At 32.9% G+C, this 18,555-nt stretch overlaps 1 protein-coding gene across 7 annotated transcripts in view; it reads right to left on the bottom strand.

Moving 5' to 3' along the window:
• LOC114341504 (GRAM domain-containing protein 2A) overlaps positions 1-18,555 on the bottom strand; it is a 390,019-nt gene that overhangs the window by 225,720 nt on the left and 145,744 nt on the right. The gene's annotated exons all lie outside the window — the stretch shown is intronic.

Raw genomic sequence — 18,555 nt, 5'->3', positions numbered from 1 at the left:
TAGTATGGACATCTGTAATAATAACCTATATGTTTCCTTCAGCCGATTTTGATGATATACATAGTTATAAACAAATAAAGATAAAAAACGGTAAATTTTCGCTTTTTTCGTCTATAACCAAAAAGTTAAGCATTTTAAACTTTGAGAGTAAGAAACTCATAAACCGTATAAAAAACTTCAATATGGCGTTCGCTTCATATGTCTATCCTTATTGGTTGCTTAGAAAATTGCAAAATAAATCATAAATTTTGAGTTTTTATAAATATTCATAACTTATGTAAAAATTAACTGAGAACCTTCTTTTTACACGGAATGCTGAGACTTCTGGTACTTACATCATACCCTTAATTTCAAAGCAAGCAGTCAAATAGTTTAAAAGTTATTTCATTTATTTATCCCAAATTATTTTTTTTTGCAACACTATAAGTCAGAGAATGATACAGTTACAGTAATACTTTGGATAATTTATGAAAGAGGAAGATTTACACTATTAATTTAATTTAAAAAAATGACAAAAATTAATTCTAAAATTATTTTGCAAGAACATGTGAATTAAAAAAAGGGGGGGGGCTAACTTCGTCTCTAATTGTCCTAGGACAATTGTTTTTCTTTCTAAATGTGTATAAATATTCAGTCTTTCTAAATATGAAAAAATAATTTTTCCACGGGTAACGGTTAAAAAGTTATTCTAATTGTTTATAAATAAGCAAAACATCGACATGTTTTTGCAAAATAATTTTACATTGTTTAAAATTACTTTTTGTCATTTTTTTTAATTAAGTTAATAGTATAAATGTTCTTCTTTCATAAACTGTCCGAAATATTACTGTAACCTCATAATTTTCTGACTAGAGTGTTGCAAAAAATTGAATTTGGGATAAACAAATTAAATAACTTTTAAACTATTTGACCAGTTGCTTTGAAATTTAAAATATAATTTAATCACAAGAAGTCTCAGCATTCCGTGTAATAAGAGGGTTCTAACTTACTTATTACATAAGTTATGAACATTTATAAAATCTCAAAATTTATGACTTATTTTGCAATTTTATAAGCAACAAATAATGACAGACATATTCAGCGAACGCCATATTGAATTTATTTATATGATTTATGAGTTTCTTATTCTCAAATTGGTTTAGAATGCTTCACTTTTTAATAATAGACGAAAAAAGCGAAAATTTACCGTTTTTTGATTTTCATTTATTTATAACTATGTATATCATCAAAATCGGCTGCAGGAAACATATAGGTTATTAATACAGATGTCCATACTACTCAAAAAATTTGGTTTCGGCCTGGAGGGGGATGTGTCACAAGAAAAATCTTATTTCTCTGGACTAATATTTATCTTGAGTCCCCATAGCTCATATTACTTCTTTAGTAGCCATCAACCGAATGGAGACCACGAATATATAAACAAAACAGAAGATGACCACCTACACGATGGCAAGATGATCCGAGAAAGATGAAAAATTGCATCTATATTTTACAAGACTGGGCACTGGTGGATACAAACAGGAGGTACCTATGTCCTGCAACGGTCTTAACTTGATGATGATGACTTTAAGAGTGGATTGAGTTAAACTGTTATTTTGACAGTCAATTTTGTACATCTTCTTGGAAACATGTCGATTGTATTTTTGATAATAAAGACTTAAGAACAGATCCTGAAAAGGTTGAATCATCTAGATCAGGGGTTCCCAAACTGGGGGGCGTGAGGACATATCAGGGGGGGCGCGAGACAAGTTGAACATTAAATTAAATTTAGTTATTTTTCTAAAATTCAAAATTAACCGCTTGTTAAACTGTATCTGGTAACGCAGAGTAAGCAAAAGTTATCTCAAATACCTCTTTTTGACAATACATACTGTGAAACGCCGCATTGATGATATATGACCGAAGACATACAAAACCAGGTAGTTGATGCAGTAAAATAATCGCCATTTTTTGCTATTCAGCTAGACGAGAGTACTAACATATAATTATCATATTATCATCTTCATAACACAATGTTATCAGTTAATTGTTTATGTTCGGTATATTCAAAACGAAAGAATGAAGGACGAGCTACTCTTTTCTACAGAGTTGGAGACTGGAGACCACGACAAAAGCTATTAATGTTATGAAAGCAGTGTGAGAGTTTTTTGACAAACATGAACTATCTTGGCAAAAACTGATCAGTTTATGTACAAATGGTGCAACTTCAATGCTTCGTTTTCGTTCAGGCTATTTGTAATTAGTAATAGAGAAAGATGCTGATGTGATTGGGATACATTGTTTTATACATCGACAAGCCTTGTCAGCAAAAACCCTTCCAAATGAACTTATGGCTGTCTTAAAGTTGTGTATTAAAGTAGTGAAGTACATAAAAAACAGTGCGTTGAATACTCGACTGTTTAAAACTCTTTGTGAAAATTTAGAAAGTGATCACAAAACACTGCTACTTCATATAGAAGTACGATGGCTCATTCGAAACTGGTTTCTTAACTAGTAAACAGTGTTTCCGATTAGCTCTTAGTTTTTATCAAAATTAAGGTGGTTTTACTTGTTAGAAAATTATCAAAGTTGGTATAATAGTGTATTATATAGTGCTTAATCCGATTTTGGGATCAAACTGTAAGTTAGATCATCTTTATTACTATTTTTTAATCAACAAACAGTAAACAACGGTTATAAATACCAGTAACGAGGTAATTAAGTAGCTTAATTACTAATGAACCTGTCCAAGCACAAGGGCCGTAATCAGGCAACATAGGCCCAATATGCAGGAAATTTCAGAGGAGAGATCTTCTGAACTTCAAAATTCTCAAGATGTCATTAATCCATCCAATCAATCAAAATTATATTCAACCGCTCTGACTCAACCTAACAAAAAATTCGCAAGCAAAAACCAAGCCATTTTATTCAATTCACTTCCAAATACAAAAATTGAAGATTATTTAAATGCCATAGCAACTAAAGTCGATCCCAATAAAATTCTCGCCATTTCCAGGATTGTAAACGATCGTATTTGCGTATATTTTACTACTGAAGAAACAGTCACCGAATTTTTAAGAACAGATAATGGAACAATAGTAATCAATCAGGAACGTATCCAAGCCAGGAAGTTAGTCACACCAAGCGAAAAACTGATAATTTCTAATGTCCCCCCATCAATACCTCACAGTATTATAGAGACTCAACTACAAAATTTTGCAATTCATCAAATAACTCCATTGGATTTTCTAAGAATAGGTACAACTAACTCTTTATTTAAGCATATCTTGAGTTTCCGACGCTATACTTACATTTCTCCTAAAAATCTGGAAAATATTCCTGAGTCTATATTAATTAACTATGAACAAATCAATTATCGAATTTATTTTTCACTTGAAAAACAGTCTTGTTACATTTGTAAAGAACAAGGTCATCTAGCCTCTCAGTGCAAAAAAAATACAAACACTCAAACATCTATCGAAAATTCATCACCTACTGCTCAACCAAATTATATCCAAAATTGCCACCCTATCATAACAGATGCTCAGCCAACTATCCATCCTTCACAATCTTCGCAACAATCCACCAGTCCACAATCAAAAGAAACAACCAATACTTCTCTATTTGATTCAAATCCCATTCAAACACCTATCCAGCCAGATAATGTTGAAATGAATAATCACAGCCAAAATCAACCTCCTACACCCTCTGACACTCAATCGTCTAAACGAGCGGTGTCAGAAATAACGTCTCCTTCAACATCAGTAGACCAGAACCCATTTAAAGAACCTCTGCGTAAATCTAAGAAAGCAAAAACTATTCCTGAAGATAATAAGACTTTAGCAGAAGATCTTATTAAATGCACTAGTTCTTTTTTCCAAGATAATTCTGACAACGGATATTTAACCCAGGAAGAACTAATTGATTTCTTTGAAAATGCATACGGCTCTGCAGATCCTCTCAGCATTGCAAAAACGTATACAGAAGATATCGAAGGACTACTCAATTTTTTAACTAAAATCCATCCAGCATTAACTCCCAAGTATCTGAAAAGTCGCTGTACAAGATTAAAAACTAAGATTAATAAACAGCTATTATTATCCGCTTTCTCTACTGATCACAGTGAATACAGCAGCGACGCCTCTGCTGAAATTTAATACAACATTCAACTGTATACTGCAATGGAACCTAAATGGGTATTACACCCATTTAGAAGAACTTAAATTAATTATAGCTAAGTTTAAACCATCTGTAATATGCCTACAAGAAACCCACTTCAAAGAAGATAACTGTCATAATTTAAGAAACTATACTCCGTACTATAAGAACAGAATAACTGCTAGCCATGCTAGTGGGGGAGTAGTAATATATGTCCATAACTCATTTAATACCGAAGTAATACGTTTAAGAACTGAGTTGGAGGCAACAGCAGTATCTATAAAAGGCCCCCACAAAGTCAATATATGTAATATTTATTTTCCTCCGAACTTAGACCCGTCCATAAAAGAAATAACTGAACTCTTCAATCAAATTCCAGAACCGCGTATTATATTAGGCGATTTTAATGCCCACAATATACTTTGGGGAGGTAAAAAAACAGATTCCTTGGGACGTAAAATCGAACAAATTGTTACAGATTCTAATATGAATATCCTTAACGATGGAAGAATCACAAGGTTCAATATTTCCACCGGCAATGGATCCCCAATAGATTTATCCCTCTGTGACCCTGTCTTACAACCAACTCTGTCGTGGGATGTGACATCCCATTTGCATGGAAGCGATCATTTTCCTATCCTAATTACGAACAATAACCATATCTCCTCATCAATTCCATCCAATAAATGGTGTCTGAAAAATGCAGATTGGTCTCTATATTCCTCTTTAATTTCACAAAAAATTTCTCAGTTGGTTCAGCCCTTTGATACAGACATTGATATTAACTCCAAAGTACTCCATCTCGTACAGTTTTTAACGTCAATAGCTCACGAGTCCATAGGTTATTCAAAATTTCCAAAAAAACGTGCTCCAGTCCCGTGGTGGAATTCCCACTGCGAAGCAGCAATTAAAGAGTCAAAAAAGGCGTTTTATAAATTAAGAAGGCACCCAACTTTAAATAACCAGCTAGAATTCAAAAGATTAAGGGCGTATTGTAGATACACCTTAAAGAAGAGTAAGAGAGAAGCCTGGAAAAATTATGTATCATCTTTAAATTCATCTACCCCGACTTCTGAGGTTTGGCAAATGATAAGCAGAATGTACGGGAAAAAATCATTTAACACCATTCATTACCTAGAACATCATAACCATATTTATTCAACTAAGCAAGAAATAGCCTCCGTACTAGCAAACGTATACCAACAACATAGCAGTGACGAAAATCTATCTACAAGTTTCCTAGCCCATAAAAATAAATTTAATAATGCATGTATAAATCTTGATGACCACAATAATTTACCTCTAAATGCCATATTTACGATGGATGAACTGTTAGAAACTTTAAACAAAGTTAAAGACACTAGCCCAGGGCCTGACAACATCCCTACGACATTTTTAAAAGCTATGCCAACGGAAGGAAAACAATATCTTTTGGATCTTTATAATTTCATTTGGACAAATAATGTTTTCCCCATTGATTGGTACGATTCCATTATTGTACCAGTTCTTAAACAGGGCAAGAATAAATCGGACCCAGAGTCTTACCGACCAATCTCCCTAACATCTAATATGTGCAAAGTACTTGAAAAAATGGCAAGCAACCGACTAATGTGGTACCTAGAAGATCGACAGCTACTTAGCCCTATACAAAGTGGATTTAGAAAGTCCAGATCTACATTAGACAACATAGTGGATATTGAATCTGTAATTCATGAGTCATTTGGATGTGGTCAAGAATGTCTGGCTGTATTTTTTGATATAACGCGTGCATATGATACAATCTGGAGATCAGATATCATAAGAATCCTGTCAAGTTGGTCGATTAAAGGAAATATTATCAAGTTTATTAATAATTTTTTATATAGGCGAAACTTCAAAGTTCGAATAGACAACTTTCTTTCAGACTCTAAAATCCAATTAAACGGTATTCCTCAAGGGTCTACTCTTAGTGTTGCACTTTTCCTTATTGCCATCAATGACATCGCTAAGTCACTTAGCCCATTAGTCAAAGCCCGTCTATTTGCTGATGATCTTGTTATATTCTGTCGTGGTAAAAATATATCAACAATGACGACCCATATACAGCAAGCCATTTACAAACTAGAGAATTGGTCGAATACTACTGGCCTAGAATTTTCACCCACTAAAACGAAAGCAATGATCTTCAGTAAAACTCCAAAGAAACAAGTAAATCCACCGAAACTCTTCCTAAAAAATTTACCAATAAAGTATTCAGAATCGATCAACTTCTTGGGAGTAAAACTGGATAGCCGACTATCTTGGCAAGACCACATCCACTCTCTCCGTCTGTCAGTTCAAAACGGCCTTAACTTAATGAAAAGTATCTCTCATAAACAATGGGGTGCCGATTTCCAAACTCTTATGACTGTATACAAAACCCTAATTCGTTCAAAACTAGATTATGCTGCTGTTGCCTACAACTCAGCCAAAGGTTCACTATTGAAAGTGCTAGACACAGTTCATAATTCGGCAATTAGAATTGCACTGGGAGCACACTACACAAGCTCAGTTGAATGTATGTATGTTGAATCAGGCGAACCATCCCTTCAACTCAGGAGAGAATACCTTAGCCTCATGTATGCCTTAAGAGTATCAACTAACCCACATGTACCTGTTTATAAAAACACATTTACAGATAGATTTCAATCGACATTTAATTGTGGGAAAAGATTGGATCCTCCGTTTTATCATCGAGTGAGAGCAACGTTACAGAGCTTAGACACAATAATTCCACACACTTACAATACTTTTAAAGTCAGCCAACACATATTACCATGGACAATTGCTCTCCCTGCTTGTAATACAAACCTATCTGCATTCAAGAAAGGTGACACACCAGCAAAAATCTTCAATCAGAGATTATTAGAGATATTAAATGGTTTTAATGATCACATCCATATTTATACCGATGCATCCAGATCTGCAAATGGAGTAGGAGCGGCTTTCACAACAGATAACTATAACAGTTCCTACCAGCTCCCTCCCCAAACCTCCATATTCTCAGCTGAACTCTTTGCTATCCTCCAGTCATTAAAGTTTGTTAACACACATGACATCAAATTCTCAATAATCATTAGCGATTCCCTAAGTGCATTAACGGCCTTGAGGCGGGTATACCCCAAACATCCTATCCTCCTCTTAATTAAGGCGGAACTCTTGATATGCCAACAAAATCAAAGATTAGTTCAGTTCCTCTGGGTACCATCACATTGCGAGATAAGTGGAAATGATAAAGCTGACACATTAGCAAAAAATGCGAGTGAGAATCCCTTAACAGACATCATAACTACTTGCGTTCATACTGATCTAAAGCAATATTTTAAAAACAAGATCATGACAAAATGGCAAACAAATTGGAACGAATCAAACTCTACATTAAGAACAATCAAACAAAGTATATCACCGTCGAAACATCCTACAAAGAGAAGAGACCAAGTGCTCATGTCCAGATTGCGACTTGGTCATACGAAGATCACCCACGACTTTTTATTAAAGAAGGAAGCCCCTCCGATGTGTTATGTGTGTGATAGTGAACTAACAGTGCAACATATAATAATAGACTGTCCCCTCTACGTTATAGAACGGCAACATCAACAGTTACCAACTACAATTAAAGATTGTTTAAGTGAAAGTAATTCATGTAAGACTCTTAATTTTTTACGTACTATAGGACTCATTAACCAAATTTAATATACCTAAATTTTGTAATTTGATGTAAATACAGTTCCTTGCTAATAACCCTTGTGGTTGAAGCAAATTGTAAATAAAAAAAAAAAAAAGTACGATGGCTATTAAAAGGAAACATGTTGGCAAGATTATTTGACCTTTAAGATGAAGTAATCACCTTGGAACATCAAAAGCAAAATGAGCTAAACATGGCCTTCAAAAAACATGGTACCCAAGTAATAATATTGGCCTATTTGTCAGACATATTTGACTCGTTGAACAGCCTTCACCTAAAACTGCAGGGTGGAAACTCAAATATAGTAGTTACTCATTGTGATGGAGGCTTAATTACTCAACTTTGGAGGCGTAAAATATCAGCAAACCCCTGAAATTATTCAAATTTCTCTAAAGTAGAGCCAATCTCAGAAGAAACACGCTTCAAGGACATTTATGAATGACCGAGTTTAAAAATCCAAATATCAAACCATTTGGAGAGCATAATTGAAGAGTTCCGAAATACTTCCCAAACACTTGTGACAATTTTATTTACAGAATCCATTCCATGTCAACTGATCCAATCCATAGACTCCCTGCCTGAATCACTTCAAGAAGATGCTTTGCAAATAAATCCAAATGATTTTTTGAATTATTCCTCTGCCAAATACTTTGTTATAATGGACAAACCTTCATTTTGGTTAAAATATTTCAAAGTGTATTTTAGTGTATCACGGGAAGCTCTTTATTTATATTTGCCTTTTTCAAGTAACTATTTGTGCGATTTTTAACACTTGTGGCAATTAAAACAAAGTATCGGAATAAACTTGATGTTGCTAGTGACTTGTGCTGTGAGCTTACTAAAACTCAGCCACGAATAGGCATACTAGTAAATAAAATGAAAGCACATCCATCTCACTAACCAACCTAATCTATATTTCTTGTATTAATAATTTTTGTATTTTATGGAAACTGATATTATTGTATCTTATGGCAGAATAAATAAATGTTCTGTTTTCAAGCTAATACTTATTTGTTTTGATTTTGTTCCTATTTAGGCGCATACAATTTATTGAAAAGGGGAGGCGCGAGAAGCTTTCATTTCAACAAAAGGGGGCGTGGTACAAAAAAGTTTGGGAACCCCTGATCTAGATTCTAAGGATTTGGAATTTGGGCGATAAATAAAGGAAAGTATGAATATTACCACAAATAGTACAGTGACAAGAATATTTTAAAAAAATATTACCAGAGGATAGAGTAGAATTTACCAGGACCCATTACCCAAACAATATAAATATTACTTCTTCAATTCAAATAGAAAATTATAAGATTCGAAGTATATGTAAATCCTTATATAACACAAAAGTAGCTGACCCTGGAGATACCGCTCTGAATTTAAATTAAATTCAATTATGGTTGTCACAATTTTTATAACTGTTTAATAATGTTTAGTAAATGTCTAAATGGAAAATTTAAAATATTTTTTGTTTGTTTTGTTTTGTTAATCTTGACTTATATTCTGAATCTCATGACTGACAAAGTAGACTGAGGTTTTAGGCCTGGATCCCGCGTACAAAAAAGTTGATTAATAGCAAGCTGAAAATTTTGTTAATAGCTTAACTGTGTCTAGTCGGACAAACTTTGATGTACGGGAACACTGGAACAGGGAAAGTTTTAATCGTGGAACGTGTCATCCTGACAAGTTTATGATTGTGAAAATTAGTAGGTTGTTTTTAAGTTTATTCAATAGCAAACTTTATATAATATATGAAAAAATGTTTGTCCGACAAATATGTTAGGCATTTTAATAAGTCCGACACGTAGAACATGTCAAATGACAGGAATGATATTGGTGATAAATACCAGCTTGATTTTTGAATGAGAGTTTAATGAAAGGGTAACAAATCAATTGGAAGTTCTGTCCGACAAAATACATGGAACGTTTTCGTAGTCTGACGTTCGAAATCTGTAACCTGTTCCACAATTAAAACTTCCCCTGTTCCAGTGTTCCCGTGCATCAAAGTTTGTCCGACTAGACACCGTTAAGCTATTAACAAATTTGCAGCTTGCTATTAATCAACTTTTTTTTAGTACGCGGGATTCAGGCCTATAAGTTCTGTCCTCGCTCATAGGTAATTTCTGTGATTTTTAGCATAATAGGGTAGGGTATGTTCTTCGAAATCTTTGAGCATTCCTGTATTTCCCATGTGTTATTAACTTGCTTCTTTATATCGTTCTTAGGTAGATTATTGTAAATAAAACAAGGAACAATAACAAATCTCAGGCGCAATAAATATCTGTACGTGTAAGTCGCGTCTGTAGGTATAGTCCAAGTAATGAAGCTTAAAATAGGACAAAACCTCGCAATGTTTACAGAATGGATTGATTTGCTTGAAAATTTGAGAATAAGTAGTCGATAATCATGTGTTAGTTTTATATCGAAAAAAATCAATGTTTTAATAAGTTTTCTGCTAATAAATCCAAAAGTTTTCGTTTTATCAAAACAACTTTACTTAACAAAAATGTACCTTTTAAAAAAATAAACAAAACACTTTTTTTTTGAATTTTCTTTAAGGGGATGGGTACATATTTTCGGCTGCAATGGTATTTAAAGGCAAGCGTCCACAGACCCGCATCGTACGCATCGGACGCATCGTACGCAACGGATTTTAGTTTGCCTTGTACAGAAACTTATGTAACCGCGTCCACTGATCCGCATCGTACGGATCGCATTATCGATTGTCAAACTAAAATCCGTTGCGTACGATGCGGGTCTGTGGACGCTTGGCTTAAATGAGGATACGTATTTTTGAAAAATTTAAACGCAGAATGAAATATTACGTTCTTACCGAGGGTCGAAAGTCCCTGAAAACTTCTATAATGTTTATTTTAATAAGTTACAGGGGTGAAAAACTAAGAGAAAATGTATTGTGATTTTTAATTTCAAATATCTCATTCAAAAGAAACTTTTTATTCATTCTAAGTGGACTTTCGGCCCTCGGTAATAAAGTAATCTTTCATTCTGCGTTTAAATTTTTCAAAAATATTTATTAGTTTTCTCAGAAGTCGAAAAAAATGATTACATTTAAAATACATTGAAAACTTTGACAGGCGTCAAAATGTCCCTTTCCTCTTAAGGCCAATAGTAATCGAGCTATACTTTATTATATGTTAGCTCTTTTTCGTCAAATGCTACATATTGTAGTTTCAAAGTAAAAGACGGGGAAACTGCATTTTTCGAGGATAACTTGTTCAAATTAATTTAAAGTATTTAAAAATATCTATCTCCAGAAATGAAAAAAGTCTCTAGCTCAAAAATTAAGTGACTTGAGTAATGAAAAGAATATCAGTCCCTATTTTTTCAGCGAAAAATTAATCGGAAGCAACCCCCTAATTAAAATTAGTCATTGACCTTCTTTTTCTTGGTCTTCTTTACTTACGTATTATTAATAGGTTCCAGAAGTTTGACCGGCTTAGAATGATTAGTTTAAAAAAATGAAGTTTAAAGCGAATAACGAATTTTTGTAGTTTGGAAAACATGGCCTTTTCTTCAGAATAGAAAGATTAGCATCAGAGATACGAAAAAATGTTTAAATACGAAATTGTAGCCCATTTAATTCCCAAAAATCTGTTTTGCAAAAATTTTTTATACGGCAAAAATTGAGTGAGCTATTGACACTTAAAACTTGTAATAACATGCAAAAATCACCTTTACCAATCCTTTCAAAGTCACTTCTTTTTGCGACTGAGGATTTTAAAAAATTAATATTAATAGGATTATAGATCTTGTAAAAACCTACAAAATTATTTTTTACTAAACTTTCGAAGATAAAAAATAAAAAACTTACGGTTAAAAAATCAATATATTTTTTTGAAAAAAAAAAAAGGAGAAATCCAATCGTAAGCATAATAGTGTAAGTTAGCGGTGTTTTTAGTTATTGGCCTTATTCATTTTTCTTTATTTAAGTATTATTATTAGATTCTAGAAGTTTGATTAGCTTAGAATGATTAGTTTTTAAAAAACCGGAGTTAAAAGCGAATAACGAATTTTTGTAGTTTGGTAAAAAATGCCATTCTTTTCAGAATAGAAAGATTAGCATCAGAGATGCGAAAAAATGTTTAAATATAAAATTGTAGGTTATTTAATCCCCAAGAATCTGGTTTGAAAACATTTTTACTACGGCAAAAATTGAGTGAATCGTAAATGAGTATATCGAAAAACATTGATTTTTTCCATATAAAACTAACACTTTCGACAGCGAATAAATCGAAAACTATTAATTTTATCAAAAAAATGTATAGAACATTTTTTACTTAGAATTAATGTTTTTATCAACTTTTGCCGTCAAAATATAATAAAGTATTCCACCCCGAGATGGGGTGGCAACCACTCCCATGGTAAAAGCGCCTTTCGGCATCATATAGATTTTGATCCTTGGACTATTCGCTACTTAGTCTCAAATTTTCAAGTAAATCGATCCATTCTGTAAAAATTGCGAGGTGAAAAGCTTCGGTTCCTGGACTAGTATCCTTATTTTAAAAAATTCATGTATTCACTTAATGAAGCAACATGTTTTGTTAACGTACATATTACATAAATTAAATCATTAATTGGGTGCATTTCAGAAGCATTTATTGTATATATTAAAACTGTTTTCACTTTCATGACTTCTTGATTGCCAGAAATTGTATTTTATTTTAAAAAATCTAAATTTAGTTTATGTGTAATGTATACTAAACCAATAATTTCTGAATCTTAGTTTATTTTTGAACAGTCCTGAGGATTTCACAAGAAGAATTGAGATAAAAGCGGTCATTTGGACTATTTTCTATTTTGGGGAACACTAATGGAGATTCTCTAAATAGGTAGCAGGTGAGTGACTTCCCCACTAAACGAATATGTTGCACGACATACCGAGGAAATGTTAAGTAGGCTTTTGCTATTTCGCCTAATTAGTCACAGTTGGAAACGTGGCGGTTTCCCGAAATTGTTAATGTTATGTAAAAAAGGCGTAGACAGTCAAAGTAAAAATAGATAAGAAAATCATCAGTGAACTCGTATTCTTGCTAAATAGCCCCAGAACCAAACAATGGTTATATTTATAATTCAATTTACATTCTAAAGTAGTAAAATTAAAATGGCTTAACGCATATATGGACTTACTTACTTACTTATTCCTCTTCACTCCATGCGGATCATAGGGCGTCAACTGTCTGCCTTCATTCTGTCCTATCCTTTGCACTAATCTTTATTTCTGCCCAGGTTTTCCCAATAATATTAATTTCTTTCTCCACACTTCTTTTCCACGTTTCTACGGGTCTACCTGGTCTTCTCTTGCCATGTGGTGTGTATTCTAGGGCTTGCCTCTCTATGTCTTTATCAGGTCTCCTTAGTGTGTGCCCCATCCAACTCCATTTCCTTTTGCATATTGTCTTAGATATAGGTTCCTGGTTAGTTCTTGTCCATAACTCTTGGTTTGATATGCGGTTTGGCCAGTAAATGTTAAGAATCTTCCTTAGGCATTTATTTATAAACACTTGCATCTGTCCGATACATTTTCTTGATCCTTTCCAAGTTTCTGCTCCGTATAATAACACAGTCTTCACATTGCTGTTGAATAATCTTATCTTGGTTCTACTTGTCATCTGACGTGAAGACCACATTTTCCTTAGCATATTGAATGCGTTTTGAGCTATTCCTATTCTCCGTTTTACGTCCTTCTCCGTCCGGCTTAACCTCCAGGGACATGATGAAACCCTATACGGAAACGTTAAACAACCATCTTGGGCCACAAATGTCTGCCAAGTGTCAATTCGTGACATTCGTGGCCCAAGATGATTGTTTCCAAGTTTCCGTATGGGGTTTCATCATGTTCCCGGAGGTTATCCACAAACATCGGTGTTAAGCCATTTCAATTTTACCACTTTAGAATGTAGATTGAATTATAAATATAACCATTGTTTGGTTCTGGGGCTCTTTAGCAAGTATAAGAATTCACTGATGATGGACTGATAGGTACGAAAACGTTCGTTCTGAACATATTTTATGCAATCCATTGGGATTTTTTAGCATTTTATTAAATTATACCTACTACTTAGAAGTTTTTTTACTTCGATGTTAGAGTTTTCTAACTACATGGTATACAACCAACTCCAGGGAACTATCATTTTTTAGTTTAAAAATAGATAAAATCCACAAGGAAAGAAGTTTCCTGTAGCTGGCTGTATGCTATCAATCACAAAACATTTTAGTTGAAAAATCCTTTATAAAAGGTATAAAATTAATTACAATCTCTTTAAGGGCTACAACAATCACAGAACTTTTTCGGTATTTAAAATATCATCATCAGTGTTTAGAACTGGTTGACCACAAGCTGAGCCACCAAAAAATACCAGGGTATAAACCGTTTAAATGGTATAAAAATTTGTTACATTAACTTTGTTACTTAAAATTCCAAACCATGGATAAAATTTATAGAATTTATAACTAAAGTTGCCATCCAACATTCCTCATGTAGAGACAACTCCACCTGTTCAGCAACCCACGTGATAGAGGAGTCATACAGTGTCTAAGGTTTGTTAATGCAACAAATTTTTATACAATTTAAATGGTTTATAGTTATAGTTTATACTCTGGGATTTTTTGGTGGATTAGTATGTGATCAACCAGTTCTAATACCTAACAGTTCTAACTTATATCCTTAGTATTCAGTCCTGATGTTTTTAGGATATCGATTAGTTTCCCACGTTGCACTTTGTCAAATGGCTTCTCCAAATCGATGAAACGTGCAACACATTAGAATGAGTATAAGACAACCGATTAGATGGAAGCTCAGATTGAAAACACCCAGTGTAGTCCAGGGCGTATCTAGGGCGTATCTGTTTTGACATGGACTTTGAAAGGTGACTCAAATATTTTTTTGCAGAAACTGCTTGAAAATAAATCAAATAATAATATTTGAGTTATCCTCCCACTCAAAATGGTGACAAACAATGTTTAAATAATCAAAATGTCAAAATATGAAGGAAAAATTCGATTTTTTTATTGGTTTCTTGATTATAACTTTAAAACTGTTCATTCCTGAGAAAAGTTGTACTGACATAAAAGTTGTGTAATTAAATTTCCTACAATACAGAATTGATCAAAAATTTAAAAAATAGTCACCCTTGTTGCAAAATAGCAATAATTGCGAAAAAAAAACCATACAAAAACAAGTATTCGCATTTTACGTTTTTTAACCATTTATGCTACACTTAGGACCTTCATATTTTACCCAGAAAAACTTTATGATATAGTAACACAACACTGTAAATTTCATTAAGATCGGTTTAATAGATTTTTCAAAATAAATTTTGGAATCCAGCTTTCGCAAAAAAAATCATTTTTTTAATATGTTGCAGGCCTCAAAATAAAGCAGATAGCAAGTTGACTTTTTTTGCTTATAGAAGAGTACCGTACCTTTCCTTTGCAATTTGCAAAATTAAAATCGATTAATTAACACGGCGTCAGGAAATTTTTTAAATAAACATTAATTTTTGGTGCTACGCGCAGGACAGCTGTGTTCGATCCACACAAGTTGATTTCCACCAAAATTTCTTCCAATCTTTATCTAATATATTATTTTCTTACTCTATATTTTGTTGTATTTTAATATTTTAATTTCACAAAAATCAAACTAATTTTATTATTGTTTGTGAAATATTGTTTAAACAAATGAAAATTTTTAAAAATAATAATTTTATTCTCTAAGTTAAAATATATGCACAAATAAAGCTTTTGCTAAAAAAGTGCTATTTCAAAGGATACAGTATGTGTTTTTATTTTGCAATAAACAAATTTATTTATTTACATCGAAATGTAATAAACATTAAAATGTATCAATCATTATCAAAGGTCATTGGAATGCCCAAACAGAGCCAACTATCAGCTGTCCTGCGAGTAGCACCAATAATTAATGTTTATTTAAAAAAATTCCTGACGCCGTGGTAATTAATCGATTTTAGTTTTGCAATTTGAAAATGAAAGGTACAGTACACTTCTATAAGCAAAAAATTGCTATCTGCTTTATTTTCAGTCCTGTAACATTTTGAAAAACTGAATTTTTTTGCGAAAGCTGGATTGCAAAATTTATTTTGCAAAATCTATTGAACCGATCTTAATGAAATTTACAGTATTATTTTACTGTATCATAAAGTTTGTCTGGGTGAAATATGAAGGTCCTAAGTGTAGCATAAATGGTTGAAAAACGTAAAATGCGAATACTTGTTTTTGTATGTTTTTCGCAATTATTGCTATTTTGCAACAGGGGTGACTATTTTTTAAATTTTCAACCAATTCTATATTGTAGGAAATTTAATTACGCAACTTTTATGTCACTACAACTTTTCTCGGACGAATTTTTCCTTAATTTTTTGACATTTTGATTATTTAAACAATGTTCCGGACCTTTTTGAGAGGGATGGTAACTCAAATGTTATTATTTGAGATATTTTCAAGCAATTTCTGCAAAAAAATTTGAGTCACCTCTTAACGTCCAAATGTACTAATATTTTTACAGATGCGCCCTGGTCTAGTGGTTTACCAGCAAGATTTTAAATAATGTGTCTTATTTTTCAATGACAACGAATTTTATAGTTATGTCAAATAGATACAAAGAAAATGGTTAAATAATCTTTTTCTCCAAAACGTCTACTCCAGTAATCACAACATGTACTCATTGGAATCTTTACAGATTAATTGGGAAATCAAAATAAAAAAATTAAATCTTCGCTTGACTTTTTATCGTGCTCTGGGATTATTTATTAATGCGTTTCGTCTGCAACCGCTGCAGACATTATCAAAGAAGTTGCGGCAAGCGTCATAACTATCTTATCGCTTACTCATCAGTTTACTTAAAACGCTTGTAATTTTTCTCCTTGGCGACATTATTCTCAGTGTTTAAATAGGTTTTTTAAATAAATTAGTATTTTTCCACTGCCATAAAGGCTTATTCTGCAATTGTACTCATTATATTTGCTATCAGTTAATGCTGACAAATATTCTAAAAATTAAAATTCGTTTGAAGCTTTTTTGAATATGCAATTATATATTTTTGTTTCTCCTATCATTTTACTGCAAGACCATTATTCTTTTATTGGTACGACTTTCTGTGGTGTCCGTAATGCAATATGCAATATAAAATAAACCCGATATCTGCTTACTATTCTAGTTATTATATAATTGTATAAAATTGCCAATAAAGGTCAATAGCCAGGCTGTTCTATTTTAAAAAAAGGTGAAATAACTGTTCCTTTCTATTCATGCATCGCTGAACTATAAAATTTGTATCTCATAATAAACTGAAATCATCCATATAATTGTGATGTGTGTATACAAACAATTAAATATGCAGTCTGTTTGGGTATAAAACGAACTAAAAGAAACAGTAATTATATAAAATTCATATATTATGTATAATATTGTGAAAAATCTGTGGGAGAAACAGGCCATTACATAATTTTTTTATAAAGTTTAAACTAAACAATACGTCATGAGATTCAGTTAATAGACCTCGTTGAAGGTCTGGTCGGGCATGAAAAATACGTAGGAAGTGTCCACAACCTCATTCCAACATATGCCAAGTCGAAGAAGCTACCAAGCTGTTTGATTTACATATTTATATAATGTACCTATTGATGCATAAGCCGAAAATATTTGTGGCCTTTGATTTACCATTAAATGCCAATAATAAACGGAGAATCATTGAATTGAACCGAGATGCAATAGAACAGCTGAAGGTATTTACCATCCATTATCTAGTGCTTGCCCTTTCATGTCCTAAATTTGACGAAAGACCGTTCTGCGTGAAGACGGTTGATTTAAAAAAAACTTCTATAAACATCCACATGAACCCACATAAAAAGAACATATTTTATAAAAACAAGAACAATTTCTCTGTATTTCAAATTTCACTAGGTTGAATAATTTTACAGCAAATACAAGTTAACAATCTTAAGAAAATGAAACCATATAAACTCCTAAGCTTTTTGATATAGAACTGGAAATATTTTTTTGAAAATTACTAGGAATTAGTAAACTAGCTCCCGCTTGAGAGCTGTGCAACCTTGTCGTGGTAATCAGCATCGGGTATAAGCTTCCATTAGCCTTCTCCTAGCCTTTTCTGTCAGAAGTAACCATCCATTCATGGAGCAGCAGAAACAACAAACAAACAGAGCAATCTTAGTCGCTAAAAATGAAGGAACTGGGCAACGTTACAGGCTATACTTTCAAAGGTGGCCATACTTATTGAAAAGAAGTCTGCGAAAATGAGGCGAAGCTCATTACGGGCTAAAAAATGTCTAGAAAACGAGCATTAGCAGCTCAGCAAGGAACAGGTTTATGTACTTGTTTAAAAAGATCTCGACCCAAAATAAACTCCACAAAAAGAGCTAAAACCTATATTTTGGAGTACCATTCTTTTTATTTGACATGTATAGGTATCAATGGTTTTGTTTTTTTAGTCAGTTGATTTTTCTGTCTAAGCTAAATGTTCTGTTCGTTTGTGGATCGTTCGAAATTCTCACCTATCCCAATGCCCAACTATCCAACATCCACGTCAGTAATTAAGGGTTAAAAGAACTTCTGAGAAGATGGTTCTAAAGTTAAACTTAATAGAAATAAAGAAATGAGTTCATATCGCACCAGTTTCCCATACCTAGGTATCTAGGTATGCGTTCAGTTGAACAGTTCAATGGCAG

The sequence above is a fragment of the Diabrotica virgifera genome, chromosome 8 (genome assembly GCF_917563875.1).
Source record: "Diabrotica virgifera virgifera chromosome 8, PGI_DIABVI_V3a".
Lineage (NCBI taxonomy): Eukaryota > Metazoa > Arthropoda > Insecta > Coleoptera > Chrysomelidae > Diabrotica > Diabrotica virgifera.
This window is presented reverse-complemented; position numbering and strand designations above follow the sequence as displayed.